This window comes from Antechinus flavipes, chromosome X, assembly GCF_016432865.1.
Source record: "Antechinus flavipes isolate AdamAnt ecotype Samford, QLD, Australia chromosome X, AdamAnt_v2, whole genome shotgun sequence".
In the NCBI taxonomy this organism is placed as follows: Eukaryota; Metazoa; Chordata; class Mammalia; order Dasyuromorphia; family Dasyuridae; genus Antechinus; species Antechinus flavipes.
Genome location: NC_067404.1, coordinates 53964712 through 53977035, shown reverse-complemented (window position 1 = coordinate 53977035; position 12324 = coordinate 53964712). Strand labels below are relative to the sequence as shown.

Here is a 12324-nt window from a genome sequence, read left to right as displayed (position 1 = left end):
GTTGCTTACCATCTATGTTACTTTGAGTAAGTCATTGGCCCTTTCAGGGTCTCAGTTTCTTCCTTTATAAAGTGGAGAGGTTGGCATAATAACAACAATCATAGCTAGCATTCATAAAACACTACAAATAGCTTATCTGATCCTCACAACACCCCCTATGTGAGTTGCTATTATTATCCCCATTTTCTTGCTGAGGAAATGGCAGCTTAGAGAGATTAAGTGACTCATTGAGGGTCACACAGCTGGTAAGTGTCTAAGATCAAATTTGAATTCAGGTGTTCTTGATTCCACGGTGAATGACTCTGCCCAATGTGCTACCTGGCTGCCTAGATTACTCCTTCAGGATACTACTCCCCAAAGTGAGATGTGTGCGACCTAGGGGGTACACAGGATGATCCATTGAGATGAGGGGAAAATAACTTCTAAATCTATGGATTTCTCATCTAAAATAATAAGAAAGACATTAAGCTTTTATAGTATTTTTCCCAATTACATGGAAAGACCATTTTTTTGGTTTTGTTTTGTTCATTTATTTATTTATTTATTTATATTTTATTTTATAATAACTTTTTATTGACAGAATCCATGCCAGGGTAATTTTTTTACAACATTATCCCTTGCACTCACTTCTGTTCCAATTTTTCCCCTCCCTCCCTCCGCCCCCTCCCCTAGATAGCAAGCAGTCCTATATATGTTAAATATGTTGCAGTATATCCTAGATACAATATATGTTTGCAGAACTGAACAGTTCTCTTGTTGCACAGGGAGAATTGGATTCAGAAGGTAAAAATAACCTGGGAAGAAAAACAAAAATGCAAATAGTTCACATTCATTTCCCAGTGTTCTTTCTTTGGGTGTAGCTGCTTCTGTCCGTCATTGATCAATTGAAACTGAGTTAGGTCTCTTTGTCAAAGAAATCCACTTCCATCAGAATACATCCTCATACAATATCGTTGTCGAAGTGTATAATGATCTCCTGGTTCTGCTCATTTCACTCAGCATCAGTTCATGTCAGTCTCGCCAGTCCTCTCTATATTTATCCTGCTGGTCATTTCTTACAGAATAATAATATTCCATAACGTTCATATACCACAATTTACCCAGCCATTCTCCAATTGATGGGCATCAATTCATTTTTCAGTTTCTGGCCACTACAAACAGGGTGGCCACAAACATTTTGGCACATACAGGTCCCTTTCCCTTCTTTATTATTTCTTTGGGATATAAGCCCAGTAGTAACACTGCTGGATCAAAGGGTATGCACAGTTTGATAACTTTTGGGGCATAATTCCAGATTGCTCTCCAGAATGGTTGGATTCGTTCACAACTCCACCAACAATGCATTAGTGTCCCAGTTTTCCCGCATCCCCTCCAACATTCATCATTATTTTTTCCTGTCATCTTAGCCAATCTGACAGGTGTGTAGTGGTATCTCAGAGTTGTCTTAATTTGCATTTCTCTGATCAATAATGATTTGGAACACTTTCATATGAGTGGTAATAGTTTCAATTTCATCATCTGAAAATTGGAAAGACCATTTTTCACATTCACTTAAAAAAATTTTGAGTTTTAAATTTTGTCCCTCCCCTCCCGCTTCCTAAAATTGTAAGCAATATGATATATGTTATCCACATGTATATTTGTCATATTGTGCAAGAAAATTGGCTTTGGTCTGCCTGCTTCTTTCTTTCCCCTATTACCTAGCTAATATGGAAATATGTTTAAAAGGATCGCACACGTTTAACCTATATCAGATCGCTTGCTGTCTCGGGGAAGAGGGAGGAAGAAAAATTTGGAACACAGTCTTACACAAATGAATGTTGAAAACTATCTTTATATATATTTGGTAAAATAAAATACTATTGAGGGAAAAAAGAACTAGACAAAAAGAAAAAAACACAATAATAAAAAGGGAAATAATATGCTTCTATCTTCATTCAGAGTCTATCAGTTCCTCCTCTGGATGTGGATCATATTTCCAAAGTTTCTATTCATTCTACATTAGCTCATGCATGTCTTCCCACATTTATCCAAAACTATCCCCTTTATAATTTCCTACAGGATAATAGTACCACGTTACATTCATACACCATCATTTGTTCCGCCATTTTCCCAAGAGGCGGTGTTCACCTTTAGTTTCTAGTTCTCTACAACTATAAAAAGGTGTTACAAATATTTTTATACATAATGGATCTTTTCATCTTTCTTTGATTTTTTGGAGGGTATGAAAGTAGTGAGCAGTATTATTGAGTCAAATGGCACGTTCAGTTTAGTAACCTTTGAGAAACAATTCCAAATTGCTATCTGGAATTCTTTTTTTTTCCTGTGGCAATTGGGGTTAACTGACTTGCTGAGGGTCACGCAGCTAGGAAGCGTTAAGTGACTGAGGTCAAATTTGAACTCAGGTCCTCCTGACTTCAGGGTTGGTGCTCTATCTACTGCACCACCTAGCTGCCCCGCTTTCTGGAATACTTGAACCAGTTCATACTTCCAACAACCATTGCATTAATGGGCCTGTTTTTTGCACAGCCCCTACAACAGTTCTTTCCTTTCTTTCCTCTTTCTTCCTTTCCATTTTTCCTTTCTGTCTTTCTTGCTTATCTTTGCCAATCTGATGAAAGTGAAGGGGAAACTCAGAGTTGCTTTTAATTTGCAATTCTCTGATTATTCATGACTGGGAGCATTTAACAAAATATAGCTGATTATAAGTTGGATTTCCTCCTTTGAAAACTGACAAATGTTTAAAAAAAGACTTCAAATCCAGCCATTCTCCAATTGATAAATGATCAAAGGATATGAACAATGTTCAGTTGAAATTAAAACTACTTATAGCCATATGAAAAGATGCTCCAAATCATTATTAATCAGAGAAATGCAAATTAAGATAACTCTGAGATACCACTACACACCTGTCAGATTGGCTAGAGTGACAAGGAAAGATAATGTGGAATGTTGGAGGGGATGCGGGAAACTGATACATTGTTGATAGAATTGTGAACACATCCAGCCATTCTGGAGAGCAATTTGGAACTATGTTCAAAAAGTTATCAAACTGTGCATACCCTTTGATCCAGCAGTGTTTCTACTGGGCTTATATCCTAAAGAGATACTGAAGAAGGGAAAGGGACCCGTATGTGCCAAAATGTTTGTGGCAGCCCTGTTTGTAGTGGCTAGAAACTGGAAAATGAATGGATGCCCATCAATTGGAGAATGGCTGAATAAATTGTGATATATGAATGTTATGGAATATTATTGTTCTGTAAGAAATGACCAGCGGGATGAATACAGAGAGGACTGGCGAGACTTACATGAACTGATGCTAAGTGAAATGAGCAGAACCAGAAGATCATTATATACTTCAACAACAATACTGTATGAGGATGTATTCTGAAGGAAGTGGATTTCTTTGACAAAGAGAAGATCCAACTGTTTTAATTGATCAATGATGGACAGAAGTAGCTACACCCAAAGAAAGGACACTGGGAAATGAATATAAACTGTTTGCATTTTTGTTTTTCTTCCCGGGTTATTTCTACCTTCTGAATCCAATTCTCCCTGTGCAATAAGAGAACTGTTCAGTTCTGCAAACATATATTGTATCTAGGATATACTGTAACCTATTTAACATGTATAGGACTGCTTGCCATGTAGGGGAGGGGGGGGGGAAGGGAGGGAAGGGAAAAATCAGAACAGAAGTGAGTGCAAGGGATAATGTTGTAAAAAATCACCCTGGCATGGATTCTGTCAATAAAAAGTTATTTTAAAAAAAAGACTTCAAGAAAACAGTCATATCAGTGCACTGCTAGTGAAGATGTGAATTGGATTAGCTGTTTTGGAAAGCAATTTGGAACTATGCTAAAAAGGATACTAAACTGGGTAATCGCTTTGACTCATCAATACCATTTTTTGGCATAAATCCCAAAGAGATAAAAAAAGAGGAAAAGAGGAAAAGGACTCTTATGTGCAAAAATATTTAGAGTAGTTCTTTTGATTGTAGTAAAGAATTGCAAATTGAGGAGGGGACCCCTGCTAACAGGCAATCGAATTATCAGATTTATGTGAAAACCAGGTCTATTATAAGGGAGATGAACATGCATGTGAACCCTAAAGAGTTCAAAGTCCTTACAGAAGTTTACATTTTCATTTTATTAATGAAAGCTTTTTATTTATATGCGTGGGTAATTTTTCCAACATTAACCCTTGCACAAACTTCTGTTCCAACTTTTCCCCTCCTTCCCCCCCATACATGGTAAATATGTTAAATTCAATACATATATAGTTATCTTGCTGCACAAGAAAAATTGGATCAAGAAGGCAGAAAAAAACTGAGAAAGAAAACAAAGTGCAAGCAAACAACAAAGAATGAGAATGCTAAGGTTTACATGTTTATAATAGCAGGATAAAGGGTGGAGGAGATACCAGGAAGGGGGAAAAGCAAGGTGATGGCAAAAGCTGCATTTTTCCCCCCTTGGGAACTTCTAGACTATGAAGATAAGAGGATCCACTTATCTGCAAAGGACCCCAACTTACCAAGCATGTGCACAGACTGGCCAGTGCCTGTCTTGTCCCCAAAGGATACACAAGGAATCCAGCTTGGGGTGCAACAATAAATTATGTCAACTCAGGGGAAACTTTGACACATTCGGGGCCTCTTGCGTACACTGGGTCTAGAGTTTCTAGAAACTATGGAACTCAGAAAGACAAATTCAGGGGACCTCTTAATAGCCCTTAACATCATCAGCTGGGGAACAGAAAAACAAATTCTGTTATATTGATGTAAAGGAATCTTATTGCAGTGTATAAAACGAACGCTTTCTTTTGATTAGATACCGATGACACATTCAGAATTGAGATTACATCATTTGGACTTCCATTTCTGAAATTTTCTTAACCACAATCAAGATATGTGATTCCAGTCATAAGACAAAGGTTCTCAGATGATGGGAGTTGCCTTCAGACTGGTGGGAGTTTAATACTTTTTTTTTATCATATATTATATTATTTTATTTTATTTTTTATTAATGGAAGCTTTTTAGTGACAAAACATATGCATGGGTAATTTTTCAGTCTTGACCCTTGTATAGCCTTATGTTTCAGATTTTCTCCTCCTTCCCTCCATTCCCTCCCCTAGATGGCAGGTAGTCTAATACATGTTAAATAGGTTAAAATAGATGTTAAATCCAAATATATAAAATAAAATATAATGTTAATATAATAGTTTAAATTGCTGATATTTGACCATTTAGATTAATCAAGTTTCTCTGGAAAGTGGGTACTCAGTAAGGTTACAAAAATAAGTAAGAGCTTGACTTTTAGGTAAGTTTCTCTGAGATGTAGTTGGTGGGTGAAGTTTACAAGGGGATGGCACTTCAAAAGGGAACATCAAATCTAGCTCGTCTTAGCAAAATAGAATTAAAATCAAATTTCAATTAAAAAATTGACACTGCAGTTACAATCCACCTCTTTGATTCTTGGGAGGCTAGAGCTCCCATGAGTCACTTAGCCTGATCAAAGTTACAAAGCAAAGCACAGTAAGATCATGTATGGCTACCATCCCATAATGTTTAGTAAAGCAATTATTACAGAAACAAAAATGGTGTGGCCTAGTATCTCTGTTGAAGTGACATGTTTCTAAGTGTTTGTTCTAATGCTGACTTCAGTACAATTTAGTATATCCTCCTAAGCTTAACTTTCTAATAATCAACTCAAGCATCAGGAATCCATAATTCCCCCCAAAGTTCAAAGAATTTAAGTTTTCACATCTCACTTGCTGTTACCTAAACCTTGTACCTGATATGGATACTGTCCTCAACAGGCTAAAGGGAGAATCCTAAAAAGAAATTCATGAAGGCTTGACTTTTAAGACAATCCCTTCTGGTAAATATTAACATTTACCAAAACAGATGTGTAAACTGGGGGGACTGAAAAGGAAAACTTTCAGTTTTAAATTAAGCTTTAAAAATAAATATTGCACTCTGTTCAATTTTGAAAAAAAAAAGGAAAAAAATATATTACGTCTTTTTCATATTTTTATCTTACATCTCCCTTTGGGAAGATAGTATCACTATATCAGTTTGAAATCCATTTTTCTACATGAACCCACAATTTTAATGGAGTGACAAGTTCAAACGTTCTTTTTATTGAGTTGGTTAGGGAATGATATTCCCTACTGTTTTCTTAGTGTTTTTAATATGAACCACCAGTAGCTCAGATGTATTGCTGGACACCTTCTCTGAGAAACTTGCTATAAAAGGAAAATAAGGAGGGACATAGTCACAGCAGGGAGATAATACCACTCAAGTTCTCTTTGATTTCAGGCATGAGTAACTTGACATCCAATAATGTAGGAAAGCAAAAAAATTATTCACAGAGTACGAAAGACAGGTTTATGTTTAACTAGGTCGGAAAATTTCTTGTTTAAGAAACTGAGTCAAGAGGATTCTTTTTTTTAACTGAAGTTTTTTATTTTCAAAACATATGCATGGATAATTTTTCAATATTAATCCTTGCAAAACCTTGTGTCCCAATTTCCCCCCTTCCCCTCCCCTCCTCCCTTAGATGGCAAGTAATCCAATATATGTTAAACAGGATAAAAATATATGTTAAATCCAAAATAGGCATAGGTATTTATGCAATTATCTTGCTACATAAGAAAAATCAGATCAAAAAGGAAAAATAATGAGAAAGAAAACAAAATGCAAGCGAACAATAACAAAAAGGGTGAAAATGCTATGTTGTGATTTCCATTCATTTCCCACAGTCCTCTCTCTGGGTGCAGATGGCTCTCTTTATCACAAGATCATTGGAACTGGTCTCAATCATTTCATTGTTGGAAAAAGCCACGTCCATCAAAATTGACCATCTTATAATCTCCTCGTTGTCAGGTACAATGATCTCCTGGTTCTGCTCATTTCACTCAGCATCAGTTCCTGTAAGCTAAGCAGTGCTGACCATCTCTGCAGGCGAGGGCAATCTGAAGAGATGAATTTAACACAATTTTACACAGCATTATTTCCAGTCAAATATAAGAAATCTCAGAAACATGATTGGAAGACAACAACAATAAGGGTAAGGCACGGATCCCAACCGTGTTGATAAATGTACTCCCAAATCATGCTTCATAGAAAACCATTCATTCTATCACAAGTGGCTTTTAAGCTTACAAACCTTATAATCTGGAAAGGCATTAGTGCAAAATACATTTCATTAAAGACCCAGTAAAAAGGTAACAACTCTAGGGGGAGGTGGATTACCTTTTAGATTGGGAAACAGATATAACAAGGAAAGGTAATAAGTTCTGACCAATTATCCTAATAGGAAGATATAGCTCCTTGTGAATAAAATCACATAAGGCAAATAAATCTCACATTAAAATGAAGGGAAATACATATAGGACTTTACCTGTTTAAATTCCCAACTATTAGAGCAGCTCAAAATGTGCTGGGCTAAATATTATAAACTCCTGTTGTTAGTTTGTTACTCTGATATTGTAAGTGGGAGGCTGGTAGGGAATCATGATTTTGGGGCCAGGCAAAAGGCTCTAAAGAGTCTGGTCTCGCTCTGATAACACTACCTTAAATAGCAGTCCTAGAGGTGAGAGCCCAGGGAATAGAAAAGAGATCGAATTCAATGGTTCCCAATTTGTACAAATTGATACACGATATGGGCAATCTATCTATCTATCTATCTATCGATAGATAGATAGATAGAGATATAGATATATATATAAAATTGCATCCAAGGCCAATAATAGAGAAGTCTTATTCAACATATACATTAAGGGCTGTGATGAATGAAAATATTGAGAGATGGAGTTTCTGGGTAATTAAGAATCAATTTATTGATTAGGCTAGCTAATAATGAACAAAATGATGGTCACTGGTCTCTCTCCTTAATCAAAGATCCAACCATGGCGATCCCTGAATGCTTAAATACCATTAGAAAAGAGTCTGCCCTTGACAGGTAAAAATCAACCCTGATTGGTGAACAATTACTGAGGGGTGGATTTTCAAATGAGGAAGTGGGCTGAAAGTCATACTGTGGTTTGATCATGAGACTCAGCTGCCTTCAGCAGTTTGGTCAAAGGAATCCAAGTCTATTCAGAGTCCTCTGTTCTCCTTCATAAGCTGGGTCCCCCCCCGGACTATAATAGAAAGGTACGATGACAAGGACCCAATGCTTTAGGGCTAGAATGTACCTGATTAGATTTTGTATAAAACAGTATAAGCAAAAGTAAGAGCCCCTAGTTGGGTGAGATCAGACCAAGAAGCATGTACCCCAAGCATTAGGCAATCTCACCAACAACCTTGTCTTTCAGAGACTGGCTGGAGAGCCTACAAAGGGCTGGTATTTTTTTTTCTGAGGCAATCGGGGTTAAGCCACTTGTCTAGGGTCACACAGCCAGGAAGTGTTAACTGTCTGGGGATAGATTTGAACTCCAGGGCTCCTGCTCTATCCACTACACCAACTAGTTGCCCCCAAGGGCTGGTATTTGAATGAAGAAATAGAAAGGAATAACCTTAATCCTAATTTAAGGTTTCTATTTTAAAAACCTAATTGGTTCTTAATAGAAAATAATTATTTCTCTCAGGGAAAAAAAAAGCTTATTTTCACAGTTTTTAAATATGTTGCCATGGTGTCAAATATTGGAAAATTAAGCTCAACAGCAATAATCTATATTTAATATTTCCTAGGGCTAGCTTTATGTGGAGGATGAATTTTTTCAAATACTTCTTTATGCAATACATATTCCACAAATCTAGCCACCTCTTCTCTCACAAATCTTAACAATATGACTTTTTTTCCAGACAATAGAAATACCTTGTCTAGGCCCTAGGCTTAAATTTTTCTTTTTCCTTCTCTTTTCCCTCCTAGACACAGTAGGATGTACCTTTTAACTCATTAATTACTTTTTTAGAACACTGTGCAATTCCTTTTAAAAAGTGCTTCCTGATTTCTGGTTGAGACTGGTTGACAAAACTAAATAAAAAACTCAAGCATTACATGGTTCACTCGAATTTAGGCCTTAATGTTTAGCATCTCTGCACAATCTATTTTTTGAAAAGCTAGGATTTTCTTCTGGAAATCAAAAATTACAAGGGCAGCCGGTTGGTGCAGTGGATAGAGCACCAGATCTGAAGTTAGAAGGACCTTAGTTCAAATTTGACCTCAGACACTTAACACTTCCTGGCTGTGTGACCACTCATTTAACCCCAGTTGCTTCAGCCAAAAAAATACTTCAAATTCTATGAAGTGGCTATAAGCTGCAAAATTTAGTTTCAGGACCCAATTTAAAATGGATTTATAATTTCTAATATTTAAAATCAATTTGACCTCTTTAACTTTTAACTTACCTTTGATTTACTTAAAAGTAAGGATTAAAGGGTCAAGAACAAAGTTCAAATCATAACTTGTGTTTGAACTCTTACTGATGCTAATCTGTAACAGTCTTACACTTTAAAAACTAGAGTAAAAAAAAACCTACCTCTCTACATGTCAAGAGGTCATCAGGACAACACATAATCTTTTTTTTTTCTCCTAAAACAAAATCAGCAGCTTTTTAGTACCAGAAAAGTGTAGGATCTATAAACACAATCAACCAGTTTATGTTTAAGTCTGATTATGTCCTGTGCTCATGCTTATCATAAGCGTGGAATGGGCAGATGAAAACAAATTGTTCCGATGGCTGGAAAGGAAGCTGGAGCAGATGCTCAGGAGCTTGGTCAGCTATGGAAGAGGCCAAGGTCACTCACAGCATCCCAGGCCATTGCCATATGTCTTGCCTTTTGTCTTGCTGCTGGACTTTGATGACTCTGGAAGAGAGAGTGAGACCGATGACTTTGTGCAAATCTGCCCCCACTTTATTTTTTTATAGTTTTTTGATTAAAGATTTTTATTTTTCAAAACATATGCATGGACAATTCTTCAACATTAGCCCTTGCAAAATCCTATGTTCCAATTTCCCCCCCTTCCTCCCACGCCCTCCCCTAGATGGCAAGTAGTCCAATACATGTTAAACATGGTAGAAATATATGTTAAATCCAATATATGCACGCATATTTATACAATTATCATGCCGCACAAGAAAAAAAAGAGAAGCAAAATCAAATTCTGACGCACTTTAAATCCAATCTACTCACATGTCGATGACATATCATTTCAAAAATGAAGGACAAACAGCAATGCTTTTATGTTGACTTTTCATGATCCTAAGAAAAGTTAACTTACTCTATCCCAACACAGAAACACAAAAAAGATACAGGAGCACCAATAAGCATGCACAAGGCTGATGGCTTCTTGGGAAGGTCCCGGTAAGGCAATGAACGTGAGGATTCCTCACCGTGTTAGTTTGAGGCTTCAGGAGAAGTCACTGCTTTTCCTTTATGAATTTGACATCTCCTTTTCAGCTTCTTCAGCTTGGAGAAGTTAAAACTGGTTTTTTTTCAGTTCAATCTCTAGTTAAGATACTTGAGTAGTTAATAGAAATAGGGTTTCTGAGGGGCAGCTAGGTGGCGCAGTGGATAGAGCACCAGCCCTGAAGTCAGGAGGACGCGAGTTCAAGTATGATCCTAGACACTTAACACTTCCTAGCTGTATGATCCTGGGAAAGTCACTTAACCCCAATTGCCTCAGCAAAAAAAAAGAAAAGAAAGAAAAAGGAATATGGCTTCTGAGAATGCCCTTTGAAGTTTTGGGGAGTTTCTCCCTCATGGGGTCATGCGGTTCTAGGCTGAGTACAGAGAGCTAATAAAGATTCAGGAGTCCCCTAACGGATGCCCCTCTCACAGTTCACAGCATTCAAACTGGGAGCTATTTTCTTACCAGAACAGAGAGTTAGTGGATGCTAAGGAAAAAAAAAAACTTGGGGGTTGCCCAGAGATACAGGTGCTTTGGAAAGAGTGAATCCTGGCAGGGGTGAGTGTGTGGGGGAGGCCGGGAGGGGACACATGGCCCTGCTGTTGACCCCTGCCTTCCAAGAATGGGTTCACAGTCATATTTCCCCAGCATAAGTTTGGCTGTCAATTTAGGATAAAACCTGGAGACCACTTTTCTCTTAACAAAATTTAAATATAATAAAGTGGAAATCACAAGACAGATATCCAGACATTAAAAACCATTAAGGAAACTTCAAACACAGACACACACTCAGACCCCTTTTCAGGCCAATTTTGCTGATTTTGCTGATTTTGCTGTATAAACCTTGGTAATCCCTTCTCTCTCATCCCTTTTTTTCCCTTTCTTTTTTGGCTGAGGCAGTTAGGGTTAAGTGACTTGCCCAGAGTCACACAGCTAGGAAGTGTTAAGTGTCTGAGATCACATTTGAACTCAAGTCTTCCTGACTCCAGGGCAGGTGTTCTATCCACTGCACCACCTAGCTGCCCTTCATCCCTTTCTTAAATGTGAAGTATGTATCCCTCCCAGCTTTAAAACCAAGATTATCCCATGAAAAAAGAATTGTTCAGACTTCAAATGGCTCCCCCTTGGCCCGAGCTAAGGCTCCCCTTAGAGGAAATAAATTTTCTAAGGTTTATGACTTCCTGAAAGGTTATTGATTCTTCTCATCATAAGCTGAGAGCCCATCTTGAAGCAGGGAAAAAAATCTCAAGGATTTAAATTCCTTAGGGGAATTTCCCAGGGTTTATATTGCCAATTATCGCCAATCAGTCACACTCTAACACAGACAAGACACCAAGACAAACACAGCTGCAGCTCCCCCAACAGTGTGGGAACTTACCTTGGCTTGGAAACATTGGGACTGGGAGGCGGGGTGGTCAGGACTCTGGTGCAATCCTCTTTGGAGAAATCCCCACAGCGAAAATGTCAACTGAATCCCCTGAGGGGCCCTCCCTAAGAGGTTCCTCTGAGGCCTCAAACCCTTCATGGTCATCACACTCTTAGAGTGAAATTAAGGTGAACTGAGAAACAAAGTTCTGAGTGTGAGCAATTTATTAGTTAGGTTTTTTTTTTTAATGGATGGTCAGTTGTTTTTAGTCACATTCAAAAATCTGTGACCTTATTTGGAGTTTTCTTGGCAAAGATACTGGTGGCTTACCATTTCCTGCTCCAGTTCATTTTACAGATAAGGAACGTGTCCAGGGTCATACAGTTAATAAAATGCCTGAGTCTGGATTTGAACTAAGTAGATGAATCTTTGATTCCAAGCCTAGAGCTCTAGCCACTGCGCCACCTAACTGCCCATTAGGCTCGCAGTAACCAATATAAATTGAATCAATGGGCTCTCTCTGTGATCAAAAATATTGGCTGGGGGCAGTTAGGTGGCGCAGTGGATAGAGCGTCAGCCCTGAAGTCAGGAGGCCCTGAGTT

The 12324-nt window shown here is 37.8% G+C and overlaps 1 long non-coding RNA gene across 1 annotated transcript; it reads right to left on the bottom strand.

The window, feature by feature from the left end:
* Window positions 1–6472: 6472 nt before the first annotated feature.
* On the bottom strand, window positions 6473–11979 carry LOC127542627 (uncharacterized). The gene is made up of 3 exons (XR_007948768.1): window positions 11735–11979; window positions 9485–9812; window positions 6473–6973 (listed from the first exon to the last, which is right to left on the bottom strand). It is a non-coding gene; the product is annotated as an uncharacterized LOC127542627 (long non-coding RNA).
* Between the last annotated feature and the right edge of the window lie 345 nt (window positions 11980–12324).